The 25961-nt window shown below is 29.9% G+C and overlaps 1 long non-coding RNA gene across 3 annotated transcripts in view; it reads left to right on the forward strand.

Annotated features, from left to right (window-relative positions):
- Window positions 1-20731, forward strand: part of LOC129614994 (uncharacterized) — a 131520-nt gene extending 110789 nt beyond the window's left edge. For all 3 annotated transcript variants that reach the window (XR_008697426.1, XR_008697428.1, XR_008697425.1), the window contains exon 4: window positions 20555-20731. This is a non-coding gene — a long non-coding RNA (uncharacterized LOC129614994). The remainder of the gene's footprint in view (window positions 1-20554) is intronic.
- The last annotated feature ends 5230 nt before the right edge of the window (window positions 20732-25961 follow it).

The following is a 25961-nucleotide window of genomic DNA, read 5'->3' on the forward strand; positions in this document are numbered from 1 at the left end:
AATACAACAAAAATCTGATGTGGTCAGCACATAACCGACCGCAATGTGTATTGTTTAGTTAAGTGAAAGTGTTACAGAATATTATAGAAATGTCTGTTAAATACTTCTTTCCAATTTTTAGGACATTAGTAAGCTTATAGTTAACATACTTAGAAAAATATAAATTTGGCTCTTAGTAGAGTTTCGCTTTGTGCTACCCGAACTCCCTGAAAGGCTCACCAGTTAGTTTCGGTAACAACCAGAACTCAAATATCAAATTTCAAGAAACTCCATCAATTCGTTCCGTAGATATGATGAAAAATGTAAAATCGGCCCGCAGATCAGTTTTCGAGCCCTGATCTTTCCAAAAAATTTACATGTTCATTGTTTTAATACAAGGAATTCAAATATTAAATTTCAATGAAATCGGTTGATTATTTCTCTTTATATACACAAAAATGTATATTTGGCCCGTAGTAAACGTCCAGTTGCCGATGCCTGATTTGTTCCAAAAGCTAGGAATTTTCACGGACGGTCAAACAAAGCTTATATATGAAATTTCAAGTAAATCGGTTGAATATTTTCTTCAAAATGTCGAAAAATGTGAAATCGGCCCGCAAATCAGTTTTCGAGCCCTGATCTTTCCAAAAAATTTATATGTTCATAGTTTTCATACGAGGAATTTATATATTAAATTTCAATGAAATCGGTTGATTATTTCTCTTTATATACACAAAAATGTATATTTGGCCCGTAGTAAACGTCCAGTTGCTGATGCCTGATTTCTTCCAAAAGTTAGGAGGTTTCATCGCCGGAAGAGCAAAACTTATATATGAAATTTCAAGTAAATCGGTTGAATATGTTCTTTAATATGCTCAAAAATGTAAAACAGGCCCGCTGAAAAGTGCAGTTCCCGAGGCCTGATATATACCAAAAGTTGATCGATCCGTGCCATGGTGGAAATAAACTTACATATAAAATTTCATCAAAATCGGTTCAGCCGAACTTGAGATACACGCGTGCACACACAGACCGACAGACCGACAGACCGACAGACCGACAGGTTGCTAAAAATAGTTTATTTACACTTCCCTACTATGGAGAAGTACGTTCCCACCGAAAACTCGATATGCAAAATTTGTTGCCATCACATAACCTACCTATTGTTTACACAATACGGTCGGTAAAAATGATAAATATAGTATTAAAGTTAAAGAAGTAAAAAAAATATAATATCAAAGTTTAATAAAACAAAAATGCTATTTTTCATTCATTTTATTCCATTTCATTAAAGTTAATGGAAACCCAAGCCGAAGAATTAGGCTTTTTTATTATTTTATAATAATATTTGAACATTTTCTACATTTTAAGGCTTTTTACGCAAATTCTAGCAGATACTTTAGTGCAAAAGACTAGACTTAGATTCAAGTCTGTTTTAGCATGTTATGCTGGGGACAATAGACTTGAATCTAAGTTGTCCCGATATGTATGCGTGTGACAGCTTTTCCAGGATTTTTAGCAGAATGAGGTATACTAATCGGTCTAAGATCCTTTGGGCAGTTATATATAAAACGTTTTTGTTAATAGCCTCTTTTCATAAATTGTTGTATGTTGGTAAGTCGATTGCGAACATCGATGTAGCCCTTTACTTCTTCGACCCATTTTTGTCAGAAGTCACTGTAGACCTCTTCTTCTTCCACCGCTTTCTGTATCGTTCCATCCAACGCAGTAAAAATGAAGATCTTCGTCTTAAGTCGCTCAGCAGTTTCTCTGCTCTTGCAGATCAACATAAGGCATCTTATCTTATAAGGCAACGATGTATCGCTAAGGTGCCACTTGTGGTAATTTCGCATCAAATTTGGTTACTTTTTTTCGTTTGGTTACACGGCTTCTCTTTCTCCATATTGGTTCACTTCTTTAGTTGTGGCATTTGTTCCAATTTTCCCAGCAGACGGTGGTATTATTAGCAAAAATTTTAAATAAAACGAGAAAAAGTACAGTTGAACGTGTTAGTTCTATATTACTCATACGAATGAATGATCTTAAGAGTTTTTTGTCACTCTGATTCATACAACTTTTGTTTTTACCGACCGTATTGTATACAATGAGATAGGTTATTTGATGGCTTTAAATTTTGGATGTCGGGCCAATTTTACATCTTTGCGTATCACCCAATTTCCTTGAAATTTAATATTTAAATTCGGGTGTTAAAATAATGAATCTATGCATTTTTTGGAAAGATCAGGCCTCGGCCACCAAATTGGAGGCTGATATTTTTATATTTTTTACCATATCTACGGAACTAATTGATGGATTTTTTTTGGTAAATGTTTTTGATGAAACACTATTGAAAATAGAATTTTCGACTGCGGTTAAAAGAAATAAATTTATGAAAAAAAAATCTGATGTGGTCAGCACATAACCGACCGCATTGCGTATTGTCTAGTTAAATGAAAGTGTTACAGAATATTATAAAAATGTCTGTTAAATACTTTTTTCCAATTTTTAGGACATTAGTAAGCTTATAGTTAACATACCTAGAGAAATGTAAAGTTGGCTCTTAGTAGAGTTTCGCTTTGTGCTACCCGAATTCCCTGAAATTCTCGCCAGTTAGTTTCGGTAACAACCAGAACCCAAATATCAAATTTCAAGAAATTCCATCAATTTTTTCTGTGGATATGGTGAAAAATGTAAAATCGGCCCGCAAATCAATTCTCGAGCCCTGATCTTTCCAAAAAAGTTATATGTTCATTGCTTTAATATAAGGAATTCATATATTAAATTTCAATGAAATAGGTTGATTATTTCTCTTTATATAAACAAAAATGTATAATGGCCCGTAGTAAACGCCCAGTTGCTGATGCCTGATTTCTTCCAAAAGTTAGGAATTTTTGCTTATGATCGAGCAAAGCTTATTTATGAAATTTCAAGTAAATCCGTTGAATACTTTCTTCAAAATGGTGAAAAATGTAAAATCGGCCCGCAAATCCGTTTTCGAGCCCTGATCTTTCCAAAAAATTTATATATTCATTGTTTTAATACGAGGAATCCAAATATTAAATTTCAATAAAATCGGTTGATTATTTCTCTTTATATACACAAAAATGTATATTTGGCCCTTAGTAAACGTTCAGTTACCGATGACTGATTTCTTCTAAAAGTTAGGAGTTTTCGCGGACGGTCGAGCAAGACTCATACATGAAATTTCAAGTAAATCGGTTGAATATTTTCTTCAAAATGGTGAAAAATGTAAAATCGGCCCGTAAATCAGTTTTAAAGCCCTGGTCTTTCCAAAAATTTTATATGTTCATTGTTTTAATACGAGGAATTCAAGTATTAAATTTCAATGAAATCGGTCAATTATTTCTCTTTATACACGCAAAAATGTATATTTGGCCCGGAGTAAACGTCCAGTTGCTGATACCTGATTTCTTCTAAAAGTTAGGAGTTTTCGCGGACGGTCGAGCAAGACTCATACATGAAATTTCAAGTAAATCGGTTGAATATTTTCTTCAAAATGGTGAAAAATGTAAAATCGGCCCGCAAATCAGTTTTAAAGCCCTGATCTTTCCAAAAATTTTATATGTTCATTGTTTTAATACGAGGAATTCAAGTATTAAATTTCAATGAAATCGGTCAATTATTTCTCTTTATACACGCAAAAATGTATATTTGGCCCGGAGTAAACGTCCAGTTGCTGATACCTGATTTCTTCCAAAAGCTAGGAATTTTTGAGGACGATCGAGAAAAGCTTATATATGAAATTTCAAGTAAATCGGTTGAATACTTTCTTCAAAATGTTCAAAAATGTAAAACAGGCCCGCTAAAAAGTGCAGTTCCCGAGGTTTGATATATCCCAAAAGTTGATCGATCCGTGCCTTGGTGGAAATAAACTTACATATAAAATTTCATCCAAATCGGTTCAGCAGAACTTGAGATACACAGACGGACAGACCGACAGACCGACAGACGGACAGACCGACAGACCGATAGACCGACAAACCGACAGACCGACAGACCGACGGACCGACAGGTTGCTAAAAATAGTTTACTTACACTTCCCTACTATGGAGAAGTGAATTCCCACCGAAAACTTGATATGTAAAATTTGTTGCCATCACATAACCTACCTATTGTTTACACAATACGGTCGGTAATAAAAAAAAAATTTAATTTTTCATTTTTGTTTATCCACGAAAAGAAAGGAATTCAATTAAGGGAAGAATTTAGTTCTTTTACATTTTGAATATTATAAATTTTACATTTGAAATTTTCATTATAAAATTATTGAAAGTAGATCACTTGTAAGGTGAAGTAGAATTCTAAGCTACACATACATTATACCAGTATATCAAATTTTAAACTACATAAAAATCAGCAATTTATAAAACAGTTTCGAGATTACATATATGATGAAATTCTTTTAATTTATTTAATGCACGTTAGATACTTCAATAGAAAAATTACACGATGGAAAGTCACTAGGAATTAATTGTCTAAACTCTAAAATATTAAATATCTATATGTATTCTAATTTTCTGACCTATTCACTATTTTTGGAATAGCTGCGTTAATTCATTTCGCGTTCTGCTTCATTTTGTGTGAAATTAAACATTCTATATTCTGAAAATATGAGATGTTAAATACAAAAGATAGTTATGCGACAAGAACTAAATAAAAATCTGATACACATAACCGACCGCAATGTATGTTGTCTAGTTAAGTGAAAATATTATAAAAGATTATAGAAATACCTTTTAGACACTTTTTTTCAATTTTAGTGCGTTAGCAAGCTCTTAGTTAACATACTAGAAAAGTGCAAATTTGCTCTTGATAAAGTTTCATTTTGTGGCATCCAAATTCCCTGAAAAGCTCGCCAGTTAGTTTCGGTAACAACCCGAGTTTAAATATGAAATTCCAAGAAATCCATCAATCTGTTTCGTAGATATGGTAAAAATGTAAAATTGGCCCTCAATTTGTTTGCCGAGCCCTGATCTTTCCAAAATCATTCCAAAGTGTTGCAGAATATTATGAACATGCATTTTGAACAATTTCTTTTAATTTTAAGGAAGTTAACAACCTTTTAGATAACATACCTAGAAAAGTGTAAATTTCTCAGTAGAATTTCGTTTTAAGGTTTAGCCGAATTTCAGATACATGATTGCACACACAAACTAAAAGACCGGCATCCTGTTAGAGTAACAGAACTTTCACGGAACTTTCAAGCAAAATATTGTCGTAACGTAATGAATTTAAAAATTTTCCATATTAGTGTATTAGAATATTTTAACACAAATAACCGAAAAATCGATTTTTTTCTTTTTCCTGCACCTTCGGGAAGGGTATATTAACTTTGGTGTGAAGTTTGTAACCTCTTGAAGGCGTCATCTGCGGTATAGACATGTATATATATATTCTTGCTCATGATTTAGACTTGTTTACCCGTCCGTCCGATTGCGCGATAACTTAAAAATAAATTAGGCCAGCGGGTTTGTGCAGCTGCCATATGACTCAAATGGGGTTTTTTATAATAAATATTTCGGAAATTAATGAAGATATAAATATGCAATTTTCAACACATGTGTATAATTATATTTTACTTGTCATCTAAAAATTTCAATGGAATGGCTTCAGTGCTTCGGGTAGCTTTTATACAACTTCAAAAGCTAACTTTATATATTCGGGAAAATGACAAAGCTAGCCGCATGAAGTTTGACAGTCGTGTGTCCCATTACAGGCCAAATCTATTTTCAAAGTTTTTATGGAATGACTTGATAGGTTCGACAACTCAAAAAGCCAATTTATATTCTTTATTTGGGAAAATAATAAAGTTACGTTTATGACATTTGGCAGTCATATGTTCAGTTATAGATCAGGCATGTACGTGCACTTTTTGTGGAATTTTCTGATAGGTTCGAGTGACTGCCATGCAATGATAAAAGCTAATTCTAAATATTTCAAAAAAAGTCTTTATACTTAGATCGCCAAGGTGTAGGTTATTATTCAGACCAACTAAAACGTTTTTACTTGTTTAAACTGAATTATACAAATTTGAAATTAAAATTTTATTTAAAAAGTTTATTTTAAAATTTAATTGCACAAAATGTTTAAGATTTTTAAAAAATTATTTTATTCGAATTTTGCTTACTGCTTATAATATATATTGTTTCTAAATAGGAGAAAAACAAAACCAGAAGTAAAAGAAAAAATGCTTTTACACAACGGGTTATTTATCTAAAAGTATGTCATTCAACATTTTGACACCTGTCTAATTTACAAGTTGGGATTCGGTGATTTGTCAAAAATTTGCATTTTCTCTGCTGTGGAAAGGTATAACAAATGATCGAAGGAGAAGTAGAACTTATATTCTACTTACAAAATTTTAGTTTTGTAAATTGGAATATTTTTATTGGAAATTGTATATTAAATTTTTTGGACTGGAAATGGTTTTACTACACAAGAAGTGAAATTGTAAGAGTAGAACAGGGAAAAGACAAAAATAAATTAAAATTGTCATTGGAGCTATAAAACTACAATCGTAGTACATGTGGCCTCATCTTGGGTGCCACAAAAAAAATATCTGTTAAATACTTGTTTCCAATTTTTAGGGCATTAGTACGCTTATAGTTAACATACCTAGAAAAATGTAAATTTAGCTCTTAGTAGGGTTTCGTTTTGTGCTACCCGAATTCTCTGAAATGCTCGCAGGTAGGTTGCTAAAAATAGTTTATTTACACTTCCCTACTATGGAGAAGTGCATTCCCACCGAAAACTCGATATGCAAAATTTGTTGCCATCACATGACCTACCTATTGTATACAAAATACGGTCGGTAAAAAGTAATTTAATCTATGAAACCATAAGATGATTTTGTTTAGAGGTTTATCAAAACATAAGTATGTTTTTCGAAAAAAAAACGCACTTTAAGTTTTCCTAAAAATGCGTTCAAAGAAGTTACCGTTTTCATGCAAATCTTTATTCTTCTTACTTATGGTGGCGATTCATTCTTCTGCTTTTAAAGTGCATTTGTTGATTGTTTTCAAATTTACTTTTTAATTTTTGATAACATATTTGCAGCGTTGCAACAATATTAAATTTTTCATTATAACAACTTAGAAATTATTGAATATGCTTTCACTTCACAATAAAATTTATTTTGACAACTATACTTATATTATGTAAATAGCTATTGGCACCCATGCACGCTTGCAATATATGTAAATATTTATTTCGTGTCAATAAGCTCACGAAATTAAAAAATCACATAAAACTTTTAGAATTATTTATGTAATTTGTAATTGGTTGTCTATTTCAGATACCAAATGAGTCAATAAAATTATTTGTATAAAAAATGAAGCACATTGATACCAGAAAAATTTTGTATATATGTAAGTGCAGATCCTGAAGCGGATTTTTATTAATTTTGAGAGTTTACTCGCAGTATTTTGCAAGCATTTTTTTACTATATTTTAGAAATACATTCATACTTTACAAAAGGTATTTAAAGATTCTTAGAATTAATGCGCATTTTGTATTTGCAGAAAAGATGAAATAATTAATTTTCCACATAATATCAATAAATATCGGTAGTATTATTAATATACTCAGCTAGTGGTTCAAAAGTACGTTACGTTACATATAGAAATTTCACAAAATTCTATTCCAAAAAAAAATATTTAAAGGGATTATGTATTATTTTTTATAATCTTATGTTACCTTATGTTTCCTAGAGTTAGCTGTATGTCTTTCGAAACTTTAAGTTTGCTCGATAGAAACTAGTGATAAACATTTAATTCTTTGCAGGTTGACCCTGAAGAGTTTATTTAAGAGTTTCTGTCACAAATAAATTGTTCAATATTATTTAAGGACTTCTGATATGTTTAATATTACTACCGACCGCATTGTACCCATCAATTATGAGGCTTGTTTGGAATTCAATGTTTCAACTATGTTGGTTGAAATAATGAGCCTACATGTTTTTCTGAATACAACCAACTTACGAACCCAATTTTGTTTAACGGCCGATGCTGCTTGCAATTTTTAAATCGAAGGAACGAATTTATACCATTTCTTAAAAATTGGTAATTAAACTGACTAGCAAACTTTTTTAGGAAAATTGGATTCACAACAAAGAAGAAACAGATCCAGGCTTAGAATCAAATTTATTTAGAATTTTATAGAAGTGTTTGACAATTTTATGAAATACTTTCTCTAGTAAGAATAAATTTGTTGGAATATATGTATACTATTAAGGTATAACTATTATTCGCGTTTTCGTAACGGAAAATGCGGTGGTTTTTATGTTCACCACATAAATTTTTCCTTTCATTTTTAGCACTTTTCCAAAAATTTTTTGAAAAAAAGTGCTTATTAGTTTCACTCTGTCCGTCCGTCCGTCAGTCCGTCTGTCCGTGTGTCTGTTTACAAAACTTCTACACCCTTGAAGATAGAAAGCTGAAATTTAATACTTACATTGATCTTTACTAGAAACTTATTTCCGTAGAACAAGATTTTTATCTATCTCCCCCCCTTTAGAAGTTATACCCCCCCAAAACACTCAAAATGCCATTTTTTAACTATTTAGTGCAATGAAACCATAAGCATTTTTCAAATTTTGCAAACGCAGAAACGCAGTGGCTTGCTTTCCCTAGCGCGGTATATTATAGGTTAACTTTAGAAAAACAAAATGGCCGTTCAAAATTACCGTTATCTAAAGTCCGTTTTTTCCAAATTTTTGATGTCGTTTATCATCTAGAGCCCAGCCTCTAGAAGCTTGGAATTTTAGGGTCTTTTAGAAATTAACAAATAATTCATTTCATTAGAAGAAAATTTTTTTCCATCTCCATCCCCTCTCAAGTTGTCGCCTCTTGAAATTTGTAAAATTTGAATTTTTGACACCTTATATTTCCGAAACCGCAAGCTTTTTCAAATTTATATAAACACAAAAAGCTAACGGTAAATTCCATGACATTAAAAAATATAATTATTTTTCTTAACTCACACAATTAACCCTTCAAATCGAGCATTATGTTAAACCCACTTTTTATTAATTTTTGCTTTATTTCAAAGACTGCATAAATCGTTCTTTCTAAATATATGCAATCCTAGAAATAGCTTCGTTTATGAATGAAAATAATTTTAATGGTGGATACACATAGACTGTATTTTAAAAGCAGTATTTTCACTTGTTGAAGGGAAAAGTGCTACAATACAAACCATTGGTTTGACCCAACTTTATTGAATTGTATGAATTACAAAAAGAATGCAATATTGATCTTAGTGGGATAATATCAAATAATTGTTTTATTACCGACCGTATTGTGTATATACAATAGGTGATGTGTATAGGTGATGTGATGGCAACAAATTTTGCATATCGAGTTTTCGGTGGGAATGCACTTCTCCATGGTGAGGAAATGTAAATAAACTATTTTTAGCAACCTGTCGTTATGTGTGTGCACGCGGGCCGATTTTACAATTTTTACCATATCTACGGAACGAATTTCTTGAAATTTGACTTTTGAGTTCTGTTTGTTACCGAAACTAACTGGCGAGTATTTCAGGGAATTCGGGCAGCACAAAGCGAAGTTCTACTAAGAGCCAAAATTACATTTTTCTAGGTATGTTAACTATAAGCTTACAAATGCCCTAAAAATTTGAAAGAAGTATTTAACAGGCATTTTTATAATATTCTGTAGTACTTTCACTTAGCTAGTCAATACATAGTCGGTTATGTGCTGACCACATCAGAATTTTTAATAATGTTTTCTGTCATATAGGGTTACTTGCTCTTTATATTAAAAATATAATCTATATTGATGAAATATTCACAAAAACTATAAAAATTATAAATTTAAAACTTAAAAAAAACTATATTATTTGAAAATAAAATACTTTTGAAACAAATTCAATCTATAAACAAACTTTTAATTTTTCAGTGTACTTATAATTTTCAATCTAATCATTAATTTCTAAAAATAATACGAACTAAACAAATTTTATGAATAAATTATAAATTCATTTGAGAGTAGACTACATTGTACTACAAAATAATTAAGTAATGTCTCATATTGATATATTATATCTATCAGGCCATCAACGGTCAATTTAATTTCCGAAATATTGCAATCGGAGAAAGTTATAAAAACAATTCTTAATGCTTCCGAAGTTTTCCGATTGAAATTTTTTAAATTTTTTGAAATTTTTTAATTTTAAGAACCGATTTTAATGAAATTTTATATGTAAGTTTATTTCGAATATGGCACGGATTGCTCAACTTTTGGGATATTTCAGGCCTCGGGAACTGTACTTTTTATCGGGCCTGCTTTGCAGTATTGATCATTATGAAAAAAATATTCAACAGATTTATTGAAATTTCATATATAAGCTTCGCTCGACCGTCCGCGAAACCTCCTAACTTTTCGAAGAAGGGGTCAGCAACTAGACGTTTACTACGGGCTAAATATACATTTTTGAGTATATAAAGAAAAATAATCAATCGATTTCATTGAAATTTAATATTTAAATTCTTCGTATATATCAATGAATCTACAAATTTTTTGGAAAGATCAGGGCTCGGAAACTGATCTCAGGGCCGATTTTGCATTTTTTACCATATCTACGGAACGAATTGATGGAGTTTCTTGAAATTTGATAATTGAGTTTTGGTTGTTACCGCAATTAACTGGCGAGCATTTCACGGAATTCGGGTAGCACAAAGCGAAACTTTACTAAAAGCCAAATTTACATTTTTCTAGGTATGTTAACTATAAGCTTACTAATGCCCTAAAACTTAGAGAGAAGTATTTAACAAGCATTTTTAGCACTTTTGCAAAAAAAAATTGGAAAAAACGTCCTTATTAGTTTCACTGTGTCCGGTTGTCCGTTCCTCCGTCCATCTGTCCGTGTGTCTGCTTAGAAAATTGTTACATCCTTAAAGATATAAAGCTGATCTTTACTAGAAACTTATTTCTGTAGAATAAAATTCCCACCTATCTCTCCCCCTCTAAAAGTTATACCCCACCAAAACCCTAAAAATGCTATTTTTCAACTATTTATTGTAGTTTTTATATAATATGCATTTTTTAAATTTTTTAAATGCAAAATGGCCGTTAAAATTTACCGTTATCTAAAATCCGTTTTTTCCAAAATTTTGATGACGTTTTTCTCCTAAACCCCAGGTTATAAAAGTAAACCCCTGAAATTTTAACAGCTGTTATACACTAATAAATAGTTCATTTCGTTAGAAGAAAATTTTTTTCCATCTCCACCCCCTCTCAAGCTATCGCCCCTCGAAATTTGTAAAATTTGAATATTTGACACCTTTTATTAACAAAACCGAAAGTTTTTTCAAATTTCTATAAACGAAAAAAGCTAAAGTTAAATTTCATGACATTAAAAAATATAATTATTTTTCTTAGCTCACACAATTCACCCTTAAAATCAAGCATTATGTTAACTCCTCTTTAAAGTAATTTTTGCTTTAAAGTTTCAAAGACTGCATAAATCGTTCATCCGAAATATGTACAATCCAAGAAATAGTTTCATATTTTTATTTTAATAGTGTGAAAATTTTATTTAATAAACTAATTTTAATTAATTATGAATGAAAATAACATAGACTGTATTTAAAAGCAGTATTTTTACTTGTTGAAGGGAAAAGTGCTACAATACAAACCATTGATTTGACTCAACTTTATTATAATATTCTGTAACACTTTCACTTAACTAGACAATACATATTGCGGTCGGTTATTTGCTGACCACATCAGATTTTTTATTATGGGTTTGAAAGCGGTCTAGATTATAATAACTTTTTTTTTGTCAATTTCCTTTTTCAATTTAATTTCTTTTTCAAAACTTTTTGCTCTTTAGCTCAAGAAAGATTGGCTGCGTTAAAAATTTGCAATTTTTTTTTCCTTTAAGTGTATTTTCCAGACGGAATTTGCCAACCGATTCTTTTGAAATTTAAATATAAAAAAATATGTGGAGCCAATAGAGTTAAAAATATTAATCAATTTCCTTCACCCAAATAATTTCCGACACCCAATTTAATTGAAATCCATTTAAATTTGGTATTTATTTTTAATTTACTTTCTTGGTGGCCTGATAGATATACACACAACATTAATTTAAGTATATAAAAACAACAAATTTTTTTCACCAAAATTTTAAAATAGTTGGCAATCTTTCAGATTAAAATGAATTAATTATTTCGTTAATTAAAATTTTTTTTATGAAATATTGATTTACAAAAAAAAATGCATGTACATATTTTAAATTTTTAGTTTTATTACCGACCGTATTGTGTAAACAATAGGTAGGTTATGTAATGGCAACAAATTTTGCATATCGAGTTTTCGGTGGGAACGTACTTCTCCATAGTAGGGAAGTGTAAATAAACTATTTTTAGCAACCTGTCGGTCTGTCGGTCTGTGTGTACACGCGTGTATCTCAAGTTCGGCTGAACCGATTTTAATGAAATTTTATATGTAAGTTTGTTTCCACCATGGCACGGATTGATCAACTTTTGGTATATACCAGGCCTCGGGAACTGCACTTTTTAGCGGGCCTGTTTTACATTTTTGAACATTTTGAAGAAAATATTCAACCGATTTACTTGAAATTTTATATATAAGCTCAGCTCGACCGTCGGCGAAAATTCCTATGTTTTGGAAGAAATCAGGCATCAGCAACTGGACGTTTACTACGGGCCAAATATACATTTTTGTGTATATAAAGAGAAATAATCAACCGATTTCATAGAAATTTAATATTTGAATTCCTCGTATTAAAACAATGAACATGTAAATTTGTTGGAAAGATCAGGGCTCGAAAACTGGTCTGCGGGCCGATTTTACATTTTTCACCATATCTACAGAACGAATTGATGGAATTTCTTGAAATTAGATTTTGAGTTCTGGTTGTTACCGAAACTAACTGGCGAGCATTTCAGGGAATTTGGGTATAGCACAAAAATTGGAACAGACATTTTTATAATATTCTGTAACACTTTTATTTAACTAGACAATTCACAATGAGGTCGGTTATGTGCTGACCACATCAAATTTTTTTTTTTTTATTACACAGTTGTTCATCTGAACTTGAGACTTTTCAGCGTATTGCTTATTGTGATATATGTAGTAATAAATATAAATTTAAATAAATATATTATAGCAAATAATTGCAATAATATGTTCTGAACTCTTAGTTAGATAAAGTTAACGTGAGCTCAATTTAGTTTTTATCAGATTTTTGTGATGTATTTGAGCGAGTGATTTTTTTTATTAATGTAAAGTTTACAATTTTATATATCAAGGTTCAGAGTAGAAAATGGCTACGATATCTGTTGTAATAAAAGAAATTCAATTAAAATTTCTCACTAGACCTTCTGAATTTTCATTAGCGAAATTGTAAAATTTTACTAGTTTTATTATATAATAATAAATTTTATTTGCGACAGATCTGTGCTCAAAACATTTCTAATTAGGACAATAATCAATCGCTCCAAGTTTTAGCAATTTTGAAATCAAAGTGTGCAATATTTATTTTTTACCGACCGCATTGTGTATACAATATGGGTGGGAACGCTCTTCTTTATGGTAGGGAAGTGTAAATAAACTATTTTTAGCAACCTGTAGATCTGTCAGTCTGTGTGCACGCGTGTATCTCAAGTTCGGGTGAACCAATTTTGATGAAATTTTATATGAAAGTTTATTTCGACTATGTCACGGCATTTTATATGAACTGCACTTTTTAGCGAGCCGGTTATACATTTTTGATCATTCAACATGTTTATTTGTAATATCATATATAAGCTTTGTTTGACCGTCCACGATAAATCTTCCGATTTCAAACTAACACAATGAACATATACATAAATTTGTTGGAAAGATCAGGGTTTGAAAACTGGTTTGCGCGCCGATTTTATATTTTTTAACATATCTACGGAACGGATTGATGGAATTTCTTGAAATTTGATATTTGAGTTCTGGGTGTTACCGAAACTTGGGTGTTACCGATTTGGTATCCTATCCCAAGTAACAATTTTTATCTCATTATTTCTTGAGAGCTATGTTGATAATTCTTAAAGAATATTACTCTTATATTTTCGGCCTTGTAGAATACTTAAAGACCCTAGTGAAATCTTTATAAGAACAAAAGAGCGCAATTACTAGAGTTAGTAATTTTTGTAATGAGAGTTATGCTCCCATTAAAAGAGTTTTTAATATAATTGTCATACCAAAACTAGTATGAGAGTTACGAAAACTGTCACAAGCCATTTGTAATGGTGTTACCAGAAGGAGAAAGAAATACATTGTGGAATAAATATGTCGGTCTTACTCTGAACTTTATAGGAAATATATCTATTTCGCTTTTAATAATTATTTTTTTAATAAAAATGAAGCAAAATATACGAGTACGTACATACTCGTATGTTTACGTATATGAGATGTAATCAGCGTTCCCACTTGGATACAATTGTATCCATTTGGATACATTTTTTGCTTTAATATTTAGCTTTGATACAAAGATACTCAAGTCTGCTAAAATGCCGAAATTGGCTACATTTCAAAATTTTGCTGAAATATGGATACATTTATTTCTCAAACACTGAATAAATATTACAAAACTGTTAAAATGCTGCTAATATTAAAACGCGAAATTGCTTTATCTTTAAAAAGTGTTATTTGCTGGCCTTTCTAAGCAGATTTCTGAATTTACTAGAAGAAAATAAGAAATCTGCTTTATTAAACGAGTGCTGTCCCTTCCTGTATTCAAATGTAGAACATTTAGACGAGAACTTACCAGAAATATTTTGGAGTAAGCTAGTTGTAATAGAAAATACATTGGCTGTACATATTTTTAAAATTTTTCTGTTTTAATGGTGAATTGTCTTTAGCACATAGTTCAACAACTACAGAAGGCATATATGCATATGTTTTTTCTGACCTTAACTTTCACATTTAAAATATAATAGAAGTTGTATGTGACTTCTTAAAGAATTTACTACAAATAAAAAAAAAAAACAATAGGACGGCGTGGTATAAAAATTCTACTTTATGAGGTTGGATACATTTTGGTTACATTTTTTCCAAGTGGGAACACTGGATGTAATCAATACGTACATATTTGTATTCAAAAATTTAATATAATAAAATTATAAATATGGGAAATTAAAATAATTTTTTTGCCATGATTATAAGTTAAAAAGTTGCTGGCATTAGAATTATATTGATAAAAGTTGATTGCACTTCGAAAAAAAATAATTAATATTTAATAAATTTTTATACATATTTTTTAACCCTATAATATCTTATTTCTTTTTTTTTCATATGTATAAATTTTGAAATTTAAGAATTGCTAAGCAAAAAATAAATATACTAATGTGCATAAATTCCAACTAAAGTTTTATTATATTCAAATAAAACTATAATTTTGCATTTCATTAGTTTTAATTTAATAATATCTGTACAATAAATATTTTTCGGACTTCCTTCCAAAAAAAGAATTTTCGGTCTCATTAGGGTTTAAATTTAGATAAGGAAAAATAACAATACAAAAATGGCCGTACTAGACTTATAAAGCAAATTTTTTAAGAACAAAATTCCATAAGAGTTGACATCTTATAAAAAATACTTTATGAGAATTAAAATTTTTATGGCTTACTAAAAGTAGTTCTGCTATGAGAGTAGCAGAATTTTTAACACAAACGAGAAAAAAAATAGAGTTGACCTTGTCAACTCTGTGATACCCGTACGAATTTGTTATCCTATGTGCGAATAACTAATGTGCCATAACTAACTATGAGGCAGACTATGACTTAAAGTTGACGTATTACCATATTAATTTATGCAAAATTTCAGTACTATGTGTTTTTCCAAATTCCGGTTGTGCCAAACTACTATTGAAGTTGTATGGCAGCTACCAAGAAGAGCCAAGAAATTTTAGCGAATTTTATCAAGCACATCGGCCCTACTAATATATTCACTTGTGTGAAGTCTTAATATCACAGCTTTTATAGTTTCTGTGATATAGCCAAATAACTTTTGAAGTTGTATGGCAGGTACCAGAAGGAGCCAAGTAATTTCAACGACTTTCATGAGTAACATTGGCCCTACTAATATATTCGTTTATGTGAAATTTCAATATCATAACTTTTATAGTTTCTGAAATATAGCCAAATAACTTTTGAAGTTGTATGACAGCTACCCGAACCGGTACCCCGATCACGTCCAATTTAAATAGGGTTCTGGCACTTACTACAATAAATCATTTGTGAAAATTTGGTGAACTTAGCTCAATTAGTTTTTGAGTTATCGTTCGGACGGATGGACGGACGGACGGACGGACATACAAAGCTAAATCAACTCAGAATTTGACCCTGATCAAAAACATACACTTGAGTCTATATCTAACACCGTTATTTCTTAGCGTTACAAACGGTAAGGCAAATTTAGTATACCCTTCGAACATACGTTCGAAAACAAAAAAAAGAAAAAAAATTATTGGAGTGTGGAATGAGAGTTATATGAGATTTTTGAGAGTTTTATGAGACAGCTACCAGAATTAGCCAAGAAATTTCAATGACTTTAATCTAACATTATGGCCGTAATAATATTATATTCCCTTTTGCGAAATTTCAATACTATAGCTGGCATAATTTCTGGGATAAAGCCAAATAAATTTTAAGGTTGTATGGTAGCTACATGACCAGTACCTTAATCATAGGACTCTAGCTTTAACTATAATAAATCACTTATGAAAATTTAGTGATCTTAGCTCAATTATTTTTTGAGCAATCGTTGGAATCGTCTGTCCGTCCAAACAAAAACTCAGAATGCGACGCTGATCAAAACATATGCTTGAGTCTTTATCTCACCCCATTATTTCTTAACAATACAAACGATAAAAATGTGTTAAAAGGTTTGGCTAGTTTTTGCCTTTGTGGTTTGAGGAAAACGTACAGTGACTCGCAGTGAAGTCCACTTTAAGACAATTATTAAATGTATATGAAACCAAGAAAATTTGAATACAAAAGTTTGAGTGGTTAGAACATAAATTTATTTTTAACAAAAAAACTTCAATATAATAGAAACACACTAAATAACAATTCATAAATATTTCGCTGATAAATTTTAGATCACAATCAAAATGGTCCACTTATTAAATGTGCAAAAAAATAACATTATATTGCATTATATTGCGCTTTTAATATTTAGTAACAGAACCTCTTGCTTTAATTATCATTTTTAAACAGTTTGGGGTAGATTCGAGATGAGTTTTTGTATATTCTGGAAATTCTTTTTTTCCTTCTATAAGCCTTCTGGGTATTGCGGCAGAGTTTTTATTGATTTTGGACAGTTGTATAATAGCCGTTTCTTTACTATTGTAGCGGTATGCTTCGAGTCGTTGTCCTGGTAGGTATGCAATCTATATCACCAATTTCTAGTTTTTAGCACTTTGTTTTAAAATATTTTTCAATATGTCTAGATATTGATATTTCTCCGTATTTCTCTTGATAAAATAAAAATTACTTACTCCTGATGCTGTACAAGCACCCCAGTTCATCACATGACCATCACCGTGTTTTACTGTAATTTCAGATATTTATTTACTTAACTTTAACCTTTTTAGCCGACCCAAAAATATTGAATTTGTTTTGATCGGTAAATAATACATCTTTCCAAAACGAAAAATCTTTCAAAATGTATCGATGAGCAAACTCTAATCGTACCTTCTTGTTTTTCTTGCTTTTTTCTAACAGTTCTACTGTGTAAATCAGTGTTTCATTCGTAATTTTTTGGGGATTACATTTTATTTTAAACTAATCTTGCAAAATATCACAGATTTTAGGGGCACTTAATTTAGGATTATTTTATATTTTTCTAACATGTCTTAGAAAAGGAATGCGTTCAAAGGCACATTTAATGTCTATTTCATATTCTTGTTTTTAGTAAAATTATGAATAAAATTACAATTTCATAAGACAGCGATAAAATTAAAGTTTGGGGGAAAAACCAATGATTTCAAAAATGAATGCGTGGAAATGCTGGCAATGGCTGCAAAAAAATATAATTTTTTTTTGGCAAAAAACTTTTATTTGCAATAACAAGAAATTTTTAATAACAAGAAATTTGTAAATAAATGTTTTTCATTAATAAATGCTTTATAATTTCAATGTCATGGTCAAAGTTTGCGATATTGACATTGATTAAGCATGACAATTTTAAAAAAAATCAAACAGAGAAATCTCGAAAATATTTTCATTAAATTAAATAGGCTATCGGCTTGTTTTAACTAACGAATTTATTATTGCAAGTATTAAGCCAAATCAATCCGTTGATCACTTATATACAAACAACAATGTTTTGAGATATTCACGTCAACACATTTATGTTTACTTATTAATTAGGTCAACAGTAGTGGTCGTGAACATGCAGCAAGAATTTTTTTAAATCCGCAATAATAAATACCTTGCATAAAATCCTTCCAAAGATTCCGTTGTTTCCGTTAATAAAACAAGAAAAAACATTTCCGTCGGTATAAACCGATTTGATTATACCCTGCAACTAGGTTGTTGTATAGGAATTACTCGAACTTGTGAAACCATTCTATAGAAACTTCACGCATATGTCTGACCTAAAACTGGACACACAACTGCTAAGTTTCTTGAATCTACTTTATTATTCTTCCAAATATTTAAAATTAGTTAAGAAGTTGTATAAGAGCTACTCGAACCGGTCAAGCAATCCCACCAAAACTTCAGAAATATGTCTGACTTATAATTTGGCACATGACTGCCAAGTTTCATGAATCTGACTTTATTATTTTTCCGAATATAAAAAATTCTCTTTTGGAGTTGTATGGCAGCCACCCGAACCGTGGTTTTAAATTTCAGCTTTCTATCTTCAAGGGTGTAGAAGTTTTGTAAACACGGACCGGCGGACGTACAGAGTGAAATTAATAAGCACTTTAGCACCAACTAAAAAGTTGTATATCTGTAGTTTAAAGGATATTGGGAACATTTTCATTACTCTGCGTATTATTCTTTAAACTGTGTGACAAAATTGCATCATAAATAACGTAAATAAATACATAAATGTAATTAAGTCGCAAGAGGTTTAAAACATAGTTACGTAATGTACTCGTATTCGTAAAATATTATATACCGACAGACTGATAAAGAAAAGAAAATCAGGTTCTTCTTTTTGTATGTAAATTATTTAATATTTTTTCTACTTAGTTACAGCTTCGTTTTATATTACTAATACAATATTTTATAGAATCTGAAAAAATTCTCTAAAGCCAATGAAAATTATGTGGACTATGAAATACCAAAAACCTGAGCCGAACTAATAAGCTACTTACAGTCAGAGAAATATTAAAAATTCGTTTATGTAAATCCATCTCTTAAATGTAAGGTGCATAAAATTTTTGCGATCTGTGCTATGTTTGAAAAATGTTTTCTAAGTCCTTTTTTTTTGATGTGAAGACCTTATGTTAAACAGTTACACTTAGAATGGTAAACACTAGAATTTTGATAATTTAGTAAAATCAGTAAAAAAATATTCATTATACATACATACATACGGACATATTCGATTAACATTAAAAATTTTGCCGCAATCCAAAAACTTTGATTGAAAAAATTATTTTAAAGTCGGAATAAAAAAAAAATACATAATTCCTAAAAAATCAAAATTAATTTTTCTTTTGTAATATTGATTTACAGGAAAATATGTATTTATTCAATTCAAAATTGTGCGAATTCAGTATTAATGGTAATTAACGTAATTTGCTTTAAAAAGCAAATTTTATTTAAATTAATCTTTATTAAAATTAATAAAATTAAAACAATCTTAAGAAATAAAATACAAATAAAAAAAAAATACAAATAAATAAACGAAAACAAAGACTCGTAAACAAGGACTCGCTGTCGTTTTTCTTGTCATAATTTAAAATTTTTCTTTAAAATTTTAATAATTTCATCTTTTATTGCAATTCCTTAAGTTATTTTAGATATTTTTTAATTTCTTTTAGTAATAAAGGGTAACGTAAGCTTTTGAATCTGATGTCAGTTTTTAGTGTAAAATAAAAGAGAAATAAAAAAAAGTTTTTAGTGTGCCTTTATTTGAATGTTGAAAAGCAATATACGTGCTTAGTATTCTATCGCCATGAGTTGGCGATTTATTGTACTATGTTACGTACGATTTATTGTACTATGTTACGTACAATAAATCGCCAACTCATGGGTGACGAATCCTGAAAAAAAAATTTTCTTTGTTTTAATAGGATTTGGACTACGTATCGCTTCGGAATGTGAAATCGAAGCTATGACAGATGAAAGGGTTTTGAAAAGCTTAATAACTGTTTTGTGGGCCAAAAAAAAATGACTTACTTATTAAATAAACCTTGAAAATCATTTTCGATGTACATATTCGTATTTATGAATGTTATTTATGTTTAAATATATTATCGCATTGATCATATTTTAATAAATAATTAAAAAGATTTAATTAAAATTTAAAAAAAGTATTTAATTAAACTTTCGTTCTTTTCATTTAATTTTCAGAACTTAATCAACAGGCATATATATAAGCTAATTAATAAATCAATAGGTAAGTAATGTTTTCATTATGAATTAGAAAAGCAATATTTGCTTAAATTATCAAAATTCCTTCATTCTGGGAGACTTCCCAGAATGAAGCGTAGTTTACCGTTAGCGTTGAGAGAACCTAAAATCACGTTTTGCCGCTAACGGTCATCGATTCCAATATGAAAATTTTGAAATCATCGTATTTTTTTTTAAGTTAAATAACAAGAATGATAAATTTTATTTGTCTGAAGAAGAAAAAATCAAAATTTATAGCTCTTTTAATTATTGAGTTTCTTTAAAAATAAGGATTTGATTTTCTTACTTCTCAAGATGCTGCAATATATGTACAATGTATTGTTGTTTCTTAATTTACTGAATTTTTGAAAGTATGTGTATGAAAAACCGACTAAATAATCAGAAAAAAATGACGGATGCCTCTGGCAAATCAAACATGCTAGTATTAAATATGTAAGCAAGCAGTTACGTACAAAACATTGTATATTCGTAATATTGTATATGTATATTTAATTTTGTGTATTCTAGTCTATAAAACTGAGTTATTATACCTAAGGATGAATAACTGTACATTCATCTAGACGGTGAGGGAGTGGTTCAATTGAAAATTTTTTATTTTTTTTTTCTCTGTTCTAATTTTTTGGCTTGTCTTCACCATCAGATGTTCAAAACCCTATAAGATCTTCAACTTGTAAGTCTTGAAATATACAGTCTTTATGAGCACGCACTATTTTTGGTTGAAGAATAATCTCATACAAAATTCTATTAGTAAATAGTTTAAGGAGTAGGGTTTTAAAAATCCAAATGTTAGATGTCATTAAAATCTAAAGTATGAGAGATATGCAAGTGAAACTTTTTTATGTTTAATAAATTTATTTTTGAAATATTTGGAACTAGCTTTTATTGTTGTATACCAAGCACTCGAACCTGCCAAATCAATCGATAGAAACTGCACAGACATGTTTTAACGTTGAACACACAACTTTCAATTTCCAAGTTTCATGAACCTAACTTTTTTATTTTTTTGAATATTTAACTTCTTTTTTCAAATTGTATGGCAGCTACTCAAATATGCCAAGCCATTTCATCAAAACTTCAAGGACATATGTGATCTACAATTGGACACATGATTGCCAAGTTACATGATATATAATATATAATATATAGAATATATAGAATTAGCATTTGGAGTTGTATGGCAGCATTCCATTAAAATTCTTAGAGCATATGTAATATGTAATTTGCAAAATTTGATATTAATATCTCTACTAGTTTTTAAAATATTTAAAAAGAACCCTTTTAAGTTGTATGGCAGCTACCCGAACTCGTTGTTCGAATTGGTCAAATTACAATAACCGCCGTGCTTGGTAGAAAAGAAAAACTTGTGAAAATTTGGTATCGATGTCATTATTCGTTTTTGAGTTATCGCGCAATCGGACGGAAGAAGATGTTTAAATCAACGCAGAATTTTACGCTAAGCAAGAATGCTCATACCGGAGTCGACTCCTTCAAGCGGTTGCAAACTCCATACCAAAGTGAATATTCCCTTCATGAAGGTGCAGGGTATAAAAATGAGGCTGTTTGAGAAATGGTTTGCATTTAGCTTTCCCCTAACTCGTTTTGATTGCCACGCCCGCAGCATTTAAATTTCACAGAATGATGGTTTAGAATATAATCTTCCAATTTACAATAACTGAAAATTCTTGCAAATTCTATTATAAATTTTTTAAAAATTTGTAAAACTACCTCTACACACTTAAGTTTTACATAACTTTTTTAACTACAAGGGTTGTTTACTAAACCAAATATAACTACAACTATATATACATAGTATACTAAATTCTAAATATGTACATACTACATTCTCTTGACAATCTGAAGAATATTGACTGTAAGCTTAACAAAATATGTTATTAATTGAATTATAATGTAAATACAAAAAATGTGTTATTAACGTCATGTAAAGTAGAAGTTTGCGTTTTGTTCTAGAATTTTCTCTCACCTTCAAAGTTTTAACAAAAAACAAGAGTAAGTATATATTACCTATTTCACTAATATTTTGTAAACGTTCCCATATGAATAATTTATGCAATATACATATACATATGTATACATAGATATTATTTCAATATTACAAAATTATTTTCGGTTCAAATTTTTCTTCCTACTATAATAGTATATTAATGTATTTAAAAATAATGTATAAATAGGTTCAATATGTACCATAGGATTACAAGTATTATAACATAAATCTTATAATAAAGAAAACATTTTAGTTCACTTTTCTCTAAGAGTATATTATTTAGTTCTTTGTATATAAAATACATGCACAACAGACTTTAACTCTGATATTTGTATTTTATGTATATGTACATATGTATAATATTGTGCATTGGGTTTTGTTCGTTTTATAATTTTAAAATGATTTTTTTTTCCGCAATTTCCAAAGCAGGATGCATATAAATTTAAATTTATAAAGCATGAAAAACTAATAAATATAAAAAAAAATAAAACTTTTTTATATTATAGGAATAGCTAGATATGTATAATTTATAAGGGTACGTATAGAAAGGATAGTATGTTTGTTAGTAGTTTAACAAAAAGTCATGCAATCTATTTACACCTGAAAATGTACAATATTTAGCATATAATAAATTTGCATTTATAAATCTATGATATAAGAACAGTGTAATAAAATATTTAAATTAATTTTAGTAAAATACAATGAATTTTAGTAAAAAGTCGGCTACCTAAAGTGAACATGCCACAGTTTAAACATTTAATCGTGACGGCTTTTTCTATTTATAATTTACGCTTAGTAAGTACAAAATTAGATGAACTAAAAAACAGTTTCGAAATATTAGAGAGGCAAGGAAAAAATATTGGACTAAATATTAACCCAGAGAAGACTAAATATATGCTGCGAACAAAATCAACCAGACAAGGTCAAGATTTAATTTTGGGAAATCAGCGCTTTGAAGCTGTAAAAGAATTTAAATATTTGGGAATGATTTTTAGTAACCAAAAAGACGTTACTGTAGCAGTTCAAGAACGAATTCAAGCTGCAAACAGAGCCTTTTTTGCCCATATAAAACTGTTCAGATCCAGGCTTCTAACGCAAAGCTTAAAATTGAGAATGTACAAAACACTTATAAGACCAATTCTCACATATAATTGCGAAGTGTGGACTCTGAAATCCACAGACACAAATATGATTGCCTCCTTTGAACGTAAGATATTAAGAAAGATTTTTGGCCCAATAAGGATGGAAGATGGAACCTATAGAATTAGATATAATGATGAACTAGATAGTTTAATTGATGGCCAAAATGTAATACGTTTCATAAAATCAAAAAGAATACAATGGTTAGGACACGTTGTTCGCATGCCAGAAGAGAGAGCCGTGAAAAAAGCTTTTAGTCGTATACCCCAAGGAAACAGAGGGCGCGGGCGCCCACGTAAAAGATGGCTAGAAGCAGTAGAAAAAGATTTACGCGAAATGCAAGTTAACAATTACACACAAATAGCGAAACAAAGAGATCGTTGGAAGGCAATAGTTGCAGAGGCTTTGGTCCACCCAGGACTGTGACGCCGAGAAGAAGAAGAAGAAGAATTTACGCTTAGTAAAGTAGTCTTTATCTTACTTTTTAAAAACTTGTTTTTTAATTTACTAATGTTTTTTATTTGGTTAGTGTTTATTTTCCTCATCAATAGAACTTTTAAAAATTAGAGCAAGTTTCTTAACATAACAAACATTTTTTTTTTTTTTTTTTTCCTTCTACACTCCTAGGAGGAGTATAGGGCTAGTGCATGATATCTATCATGCCCTAGTTTCTTATAGTCATAGAGAGTTAGCTAGGTAGGTGACTAGCCTGCCGTAGTTTTATTTATATTAATTATTTGAGGTTATTAATATTTACTGTTTATTTTTCTTAGTTTTTAGTATCGAATATTATGAATATTTGAAAATTACTTGTTTTTTAATATTTATTAGTATTGCATATTAAGTTATATAATATTGAATATAATTTTTTATAGTGACCTGACCGGGGTTTGAACCCGAGACCCTTCGGTTAAAGGGCCGGTGCCATAACCACTGCACCAATGATCAGATAACATAACAAACATAAACATAACATAATATTGAGGTAAGACGGCAAATTTTGTGGTTAGATTGCATTTCTAAATGAAGCATTTTCCAGTGAATTTAAAAAAAAAAATCTGGTGTGGTCAGCACATAACCGACCGCATTGTGTATTATCTAGTTAAATGAAAGTGTTACAGAATATTATAAAAATGTCTGTTAAATACTTCTTTCCAATTTTTAGGACATTAGTAAGCTTATTAGAAAAATGTAAATTTGGCTCTTAGTACAGTTTCGTTCTTAGTTTTGGTAATAAGCAGAACTCAAATATCACATTTCAAGAAATTCCATCAATTCGTTCCGTAGATATGGTAAAAATGTAAAATCAGCCCGCAAATCAGTTTTCGAGCCCTGATCTTTCCAAAAAATTTATATGTTCATTGCTTTAATATGAGGAATTCATATATTAAATTTCAATGAAATCGGTTGATTATTTCCTTTATATACACAAACATGTATATTTGGCTCGTAGTAAACATCCAGTTGCTGATGCTTGATTTCTTCCGAAAGTTAGGAATTTTTGCGGACGGTCGAGAAAAGCTTATATGTGAAATTTCAAGAAAATCGATTGAATATTTTCTTCAAAATGTTCAAAAATATAAAACAAAAAACTGCAGTTCCCGAGGCCTGATATATCCCAAAATTATAAATTTTGATCAATCCGTGCCATGGTGGAAATAAACTTACATATAAAATTTCATCAAAATCGGTTCAGCAGAACTGGAGATACACAGACCGACAGACCGACAGGTTGCTAAAAATAGTTCATTTACACTTCCCTACTATGGAGAAGTGCATTCCCACCGAAAACTCGATATGCAAAATTTGTTGTAATCACATAACCTACCTATTAATTATAATAATATAAATTAAATTAATTATAGTACCTAATACACAATACGGTCGGTAATTATGCAAAGTTTTGGTTAACGTCTTAACTTTTTAATAATTATTGTAACAAAATTTTAAATTGCAAACAATATTTTAACACAACTTTTTTATATACATATTATGTACAAACATGAATATACATAACAATATCTATTATATATTCAATTTTTTTTTTGAAAACATCATTCTGATCTCTAGCGTCTTTAATCATCGGAAACTAATAAAATGTAAACAGTCCATCAAATATTAATATTATATAGTTAACATGCCAATATCAAAATCCATTAGAATAAATTCATGTCAAACACTCGTTATGGATATATTATAATCTTC

The sequence above is a fragment of the Condylostylus longicornis genome, unplaced genomic scaffold (assembly GCF_029603195.1).
Source record: "Condylostylus longicornis isolate FDR11 unplaced genomic scaffold, ASM2960319v2 ptg000135l, whole genome shotgun sequence".
NCBI lineage: Eukaryota > Metazoa > Arthropoda > Insecta > Diptera > Dolichopodidae > Condylostylus > Condylostylus longicornis.